The sequence below is a fragment of the Lolium rigidum genome, chromosome 3 (genome assembly GCF_022539505.1).
Source record: "Lolium rigidum isolate FL_2022 chromosome 3, APGP_CSIRO_Lrig_0.1, whole genome shotgun sequence".
Classification (NCBI taxonomy): domain Eukaryota; kingdom Viridiplantae; phylum Streptophyta; class Magnoliopsida; order Poales; family Poaceae; genus Lolium; species Lolium rigidum.
The window spans coordinates 39,296,805-39,304,039 of record NC_061510.1 but is presented as its reverse complement, the minus strand read 5'-3'; the positions used below and the strand labels follow the sequence as shown (position 1 = coordinate 39,304,039).

Sequence of the window (7,235 nt, the reverse complement as noted above, 5' to 3'; positions counted from 1 at the left end):
AACGGGGACAGTGACAGGTCATTACCTTTGTCTTGTAAAATGGTTCCTTAGTCTGAGCATATTTCGTAGGTCACTACAACAAATGTGTTGACTTGTGACCTTCTCACGGTGACCATGGAAAAATTCGTCATGATTCTATGACGATCCCACACTGAATGGTCGTTAGCTGTTCGGGTGGGTCAAAACCCTAGGAAATTAGGACGATCTAGGTCAAAAACGTCATTATTTCATATAATGAAATCGTCATAGTCCGAGCCAGACAGTTTACGACGTTATTTCTAGACAATTACGACAAATTAAAATCATCATTACATCTAAAGTGTGATACATTGAAATGACTATCAACCAAATCATCTGCCTATGTGGTTGTTTACGTGTCAACATCTCTCATACTTAACATGTTTGACGAGGAGGTCCAACTAGACATATGGAGACATCTACCGACTAACGTGGAGTGAGTCTAGATTTGGATTACTTGCTTGAAACGGGAAACGTCAAACAAGTTAAGTTTTTTGTGATCGATTTCTACATTGAGTTCGTCTAGGCATAGGGGGTCCCAAGTCCCAAGTACAATTGCTCTTGTTGTTGTGAGGCGCGAAAGTGAATAACAAATAAATGGGTGTGGAGGGAAAATTTCGGGAATCACCGCGCGCGCGCGGGAGGTCCAAAATGCCAGATCCGTCCACATAACTTCGACCGAACTGCTAACCCTAAAGCCAATCTTTCCCCCATCCTCCTCCCTTCGTGCGCCGCCACCCATCTCTCTGCATACCGACACCCCTCCCCTCCCTGCTTCAGACAATTCACCACGGATCCTCACCAAATTCCGTCGATCTCCCAAGCCGCAGACGCAACCCGCCATGGCCGCCGCGTTTGATCTGGAGAGCAAGACGTCGATTTTGAGCTAGCCGTCGAGCGCTGCACCAACGCTAGAGTTGTCGGGCCAGCCACGGTGGAGTTCTTCTCCGACCTCGCCGCAGACGCAACCCGCGGCGTCTCCGATCTCGGCTAGATCGGATCCGCCAGCAAGTTCTCTTCTCACCAGCGGCAGGTCTTCCGCGTCAGCGACCACGCGGGGCTCACCGTAGATGGCCGCGTCCTCTCCGGATTCCTCTGCAACGAGTACATCAACCACTCCTTCATCTACTACGCCCCTCCTCGTCTCCAGGCTCGCGCCCCACCTCGCAGATAAGGTGCAGGTCTGTCTCCTCCGCCCGATCTCATTTTCTTCATATTTCTGCTGGCTTTGCCTTGATCTGCCCTTGCCCTAGATTTCATTGAGGTGGAATAAAATCTAGAGCGGGATATGTAGTTTCGTTCTTAGGGTTACAGTCTCGGCTTGTTACGATTGGAGGTGGTACAGTGTAAACCTGAGTAAACTACGGTTGTGGTATGCTTCATTAATATATTTCCATGAACAAGCAATTCTACCTAGCCTTTCGCTGTTACTAGGGATTATATGCAAATGATGTTCAGTCTTATCTTCCTCCTGTGTCTTCCTTTTTCAGAATTAATGGATGCATGTATGCATCATATATCTCTGTTAGTGCCATAGTGACCTGCTCCAGTCTGTATCCACATGCAGCTCAAGCCATGTCGATGTGTGACTTGATAGGAATTCTCGAGTGGTATAGCATTACTGCCACTGTGATGATTCAGTGAATGTTATTTTGATTATTCTAGTCAAAGTTTAAGGACTGCAGGATAGGTTAGGAACATTAGTAACATTTTTGAAAAACTGCAGTACTGTTTATTCTTCGGTTGTTCCCAATTGTATGTCTCTGTTAGAGTACTTTTCCTGCTTCTTTGGATCCTGCTTGCTTTTATATGTTAATGTTAGTTAAGTGGGTACATTATACTACCTGTGCTCATGTTTAATTGACGTGAGGTACGCAGGTCTGTAGGCTACTTTCTCCAGGTACCCACATCAATTTAATCCGAACGGAGGGAGTAGATAGCATAGTGTTAACTGATTTATTTTAAATTGATACTAAACAATGAGATTGCTTGCTTATTTTTTTTGTTGACTTATATATTTGAAATTAATAGATAATTGTGTTTGTAAACTGTATGGACAACAATCAAGCTAGGGATAGCAAAATGTGTATAACTTGATAACTTAAGGTCTTCCTTCCATTCACACGAATGTTCTTGTGAAATGTAGGGATAGCAAATCTACCTTCTCAGTTACGTGTAGTAAGATTAAATTACTACTTTTGAAGTGATTTTTTTTTATTTGATGTAGGTTCTGGCCTCTCAATAGGAAATTCTATCACTGCATATTGAACACATTTGTATGCTATTTGGGTTCAGTGGTTATCTATGCTGCTATGGTTTATGCTCTGCTGTTTCTGGTTATTTTGATCTGTGGTGTAGGTTGCAAGTTGAAGGGGAAGTGAGCTCCTATGGTGGTGACTCCAGGTCAGTGCATTCGTGCCTCTTCTCATCACTGACTAGAGCCAGATTTTTGTGTCAAGTTACTCCATGTTCTGTCATATAATTGTGTTTGTGGACAGCGCGCTACGGTCTGATGAACGGAGCCAATGACAAGGGCCTGAGGTGAAGGACCTGTGAGCACCAAGGTTCTCATTGTCATCGCACGCCTAAGGGGTCTGCTCGACCAGATCCTCTCCATCTTGAACTTCCTCACCGACGCTGGCAGGAGCGCAGGGCGGAGGTGGCACCAGCCTCAAGGTACCTGCAGATTGCACCCCGCTGCTCTATATTTTTCTTTCGTGAAGATGGCTGAAGCTACAGGTTTATTCTGTATTTTGGTTGGATATTGCTAGCTAGCTTGCTGATAAATCAGCACCACATTTTTTAACTTGCATACTGTCATATAAACTGGTTATTCTGTTTGTTGACTGTGATAGTTGTTTAAACACCTAGCTTTTAAGTTGGTAGCATCACAGTTGTTTAACTTGTATACTGTCATATAAACTAGGTTATTCTGTTTGTTGGCTGTAATAGTTGTTTAAACACCAGATTTAAGTTGATCTAAAGAACCATTCATGCTTGCAGTAGATTCTTGTTTAACTGAAGATTACACTATATTGCTCCTATAAGCTTTAAGTGCTTCACTCATAAACTCTTGCAGCAACTCGTCACATGTATAATTGATTACCTTATTTTCTAGATTGATATCACAGCCTCATGAACACTAGCGGACTCCTTAGCTGCTGTTACAGAGGATGAGAAACGTAAAGTTATATCAAATATAAATAACAAGGTGCTGTCTTAATTTGGCAATCAATTCTATTTTGCCTGGTTGTATTTTTGCTTTACAAGTGATTTCAAAATTGAGCTTTTGCCATGACTAATAATGTTGTTACATCCTTTGTGGATGTGCTAATGCTTATTTTTTACTACCCCTGTTCCAAAATATAAGCTTTTTTAGAAATCTAAACTGGATTTCTAAAAAGGCTTATATTTTGGAACGGAGGTAATATGTTGTTATTTTCTTCTGGAATCTGCACCAGTTTTTAGTGTGTAATTGACTCACACTCTTCAGCCTTTTACCTTGCTCTCTTATCTTCTAGCAATCATGAAAGCCCTTAGCTTTTCTTTGTCTGATGCACTCTCAGTTAAACTATATACAGGTGTTCCTTGTCTATTTCATTACACCTTTGAAACAGCAGTGTTCCAATATGTCCCCGTTTGTGAATGTACTGTGCAACAAGTACCCATCTCTTAATTTTCTCAAGATAACTAGTTGATTTAAATGGTCCATCCTTGCATGTGTAGGCTTGCTGATCCCATTTGCATATGTTGCTACAGCACAACAACCACTGATGTTATTAGGAGTACCAACTGCACAAGCCCCACGTGATAATGAGTACCCTATGCTATTGAACAAGGCAGAAGATTGATGAGGTTTGCTCACTTATGAAAATGCTAGCAGGTAAAGGTTATGTGAACAATACCTGGGAGATGTTACAAACTTGCATCACTTGTAGTACTTCTTTGCTATGTAACGTGTCATGTGAAACTGTGAACTTGGCTGTCATGTTCATGGTGTTGTGTAATTCAGAGAGATTATAAGTTAGATGTTATCTGCTATTTCATCTGTATATATCTGTTAAAAGGAAGTGCAAGAAAAATATTGTTATCTTATGTTTGGTCTCGATGTGTATTTGGTTTTAACAGTGCTGAACTTCAACGAGGTCTGGGACCAACCCGTTAAAAGGCCACGTCCAAAAACCAGGGATAAACTTAAAATAAGAAAATGAAATGGACCGAAAAGCCCAAAGCCCAAAAAAGAAATCGATTGTAAAAACGCTCAGTCCCAATGAAGAAAACGGCCATAAAAGGCCAATGCATTGGAAATAAAGGCCGGAATTATTGGGCTCGGCCCATGTAGACCACTGAAATGGGCCGGGCTGTATTTGATTTAGGACCATTTGATTTCGTCATAATTTTGCCAGGTCAGCTTGGCCATGTAGGATCTGATGTGGCATGGCCTGATCCTTGGTGATGATATTAGATCGTCACAAATGTTATGACGATGCAATATCGTCATGGACGATCATGACGATTCCAAGTAGAAGGTCACGTTGGTTGATTTCTGACGCTCCGTTTTTGACGATCCATTTTTTGTCATAAAAACGTCATATATTAAATGTAGTGACGATTCAGTGACGAAAATAGAGGGTCGTGAGTCAACACATTTGTTGTAGTGGGTGCATTTATCTGCAATTGCTATGATCTTGGTGGTCGTTTCCTTGTTGTGATGTGGATTTTTTTTGAACCGGAACCCTGCTGATTGTTAATATTATAAGTGGATTGCCTAGCCCTTTCCATCGGTTTGACTTGTGGTTCCGTTGGCTCGTGGATGAAGCTTGACGTGGTATCAGAGCCCATAGTCTCAAGTTCGAGTCATCGCTTTCACAAACCTTCTCTTCTCTTCTCCCGGTCTAGCCTTTTCTGTCAGTTTGGACTTTTTGTTGCGATGTATAAAGTGGATTGCCTAGCGCTTTCCATCAGTTCGGACTTTTGGTCGCGTTGGCTAGTGCATTAAAGCTTGACAACGATGATTTTACGTGATCCATTGATTTCCATCTTTCTACATACTTGGTCTAGAAGCTTGTCAAGCTGGTGCGGTTCATTCATCGTCTGTATTGAGTGCAATGAACGGAGCAGTGGCTTCTCCTTTGTGTTGTGCTTGCAACACAACAGCTGTTCCTGCTTCTGTACAGGCGAGTTGTGAACAGAGATACTTATGTATGCTACCAAATTTCGACTCCATATAATCAATAGCTTAACAACCCTCTAATTCAAAATCTCAACATTATTTCACACACTGAAATATTTTGTACGCGTTTTGAATTGGAGAACATGGGAACCGACTTTGGTTTCTGATTATGACTTGATGTGACCCTAGGCCCTGGATTCTCGAGCGGAAGGTATGTGTAAAAACAAAGAGATTACGAAGTGCTAATTCCCTTTTTTGTAAGTCCTGGTGGCATTGACACTCCTTTCTTACTTGCTATATTTTTTTGGTGTTTATATATAATAGAGAATTACCAGCTTATTGTCGAACCCGTTAGATTTTGGGCAATAATTGTTACGTGGCTGCTTCTTAATTAAAGTTTATCATGTCATGTAGATGGATTTGTGAAAGATGCAGCGGGTTGTTCTTCAGATCGTCTACATGGGATTCCCATCTACATGTATGTTCACGGTTTCATGGAGTACTTCAGCTCATAGCAACCACATACGATCCTGCAAGATTTGCATTTTTTTTGACCTTGCAAGATTTGCATTCAATGTATCGCCAAGACGCGTCCGTGAGAACTCTAGAAACATCTTCGTCTGACTCGTTTTGGCGCGCGCTGTTCCCGAGCGAATCCAATGAATTTTGACCGTTCTCTTAAAAAAAAAGGAGCTTTGACCGTTGGATCAAGCGTTGGAGAACTGTTGTGCCAACGGCCAATAATTATGATCGTCGTAACCGATTTTCAACGTGATGATGAATTGATGTGACATTTGGCCGTACTAGTACGGTCTCATATTTTTGTATTACTTGGACTGTAGCCAAATTCGAAATCTCATTCCAGCGGCAAAACTTCCCGCCCGAAAAATACAAATATTTCACACGCTTCTAACTTCCCATTCTACCCTCGTAAAGATGACAACAATGTCCATGTATAAGTCGGTTGGTGGGGGGTCTACCCGTCATTATTTTTCGATCACCACCTCCCTAGCTCTGGAAACTCCCCAGAAAAAAATTCATTTCCCTCACTCTCTCCTCTGAGACCACCCACCGGAACTTCCCAAGTCCCTCTCTCTCCCACCTCCACGACCACCGCACCGGAACATCCCCGCCGGACTTCCCTGGCCTACCCGAGGCCTCGCGATCCTCGTCATCCGGCTGCCTGCCGGAGCCGCTTCATCGACGCCGTCATCAACCGGACCGGATCATCCCCGCCGAACCTCGAAACCATATGCTCATCCGGCGGTCTACCGCGGTCGCTTCGGCTGCGGCATCGTCCACCCCACGGAGCCGCTTCGCCGGATCCGTCGTCCACCGCATCGGATCTTGCTCACCGACACGCTGTGCATGAACCGGATCTGCTTCACCGGCGCCGTGTATGATCTAAACTCTTCTACTTGTCGCTTTTCTATTGCTTGCCTGCAAGTTCTTGTTTAATCTTGGGGGAACTTGTTTGTGCTAACGACGCGCCGTTACGTTTTTGCGAGACGAGATGAGTAACCATGAAGTGTAATGGCCGTCTCTCCAACCCCAAGTAGCACATGTAGCGTACTTCATCACCGGATCTATCAACCCCGGGAAGATCTGCTTGTGACTCCCACGAGTGCTTCTCCTAATGTAAGTCCCTTGTTTTAGCGCCATGTTACGGGTTCGGATGCTTGTTTGTACGAAGCTCTTTTAGTTCATTCCTAGCTATGACCGTAACACCTTGCTATTTTCTACTTCATTGCTAACTTTAAGCGATTGAACATTTTGGTTTGCATTCCCTGCTCTGTAGATGTAGCCATCATAACTTCTATCTTGCTCGGTCGTTGTTACAAAAATTATAGGTATTATAGTAACATCCTGCTATTATTTAGTTCATGGCCAATTTTAAGTAATTGCACATGTTGGTTCGCATTCCCTGCTCTATAGCTTTTGGCATCGTAACTTCTATATTTGGTTTACATTCCATGCTCTGTAGATCTAGCCATCATAACTTTAGCTTGCTCGGTCGTTGTTACAAAAATTATGGCCTGCTACT

The 7,235-nt window shown here is 43.0% G+C and overlaps 1 long non-coding RNA gene across 2 annotated transcripts; it reads left to right on the top strand.

The window, feature by feature from the left end:
• The first annotated feature begins 723 nt into the window (after positions 1 to 723).
• Positions 724 to 4,118, top strand: LOC124695726. 2 transcript variants are annotated; one of them, XR_007000581.1, is made up of 4 exons: positions 724 to 1,199; positions 2,377 to 2,421; positions 2,517 to 2,694; positions 3,745 to 4,118. It is a non-coding gene; the product is annotated as an uncharacterized LOC124695726 (long non-coding RNA). The 2 variants fall into 2 exon arrangements; XR_007000582.1 differs by having other exon boundaries at positions 724 to 1,193; positions 2,377 to 2,694.
• Positions 4,119 to 7,235: the final 3,117 nt, after the last annotated feature.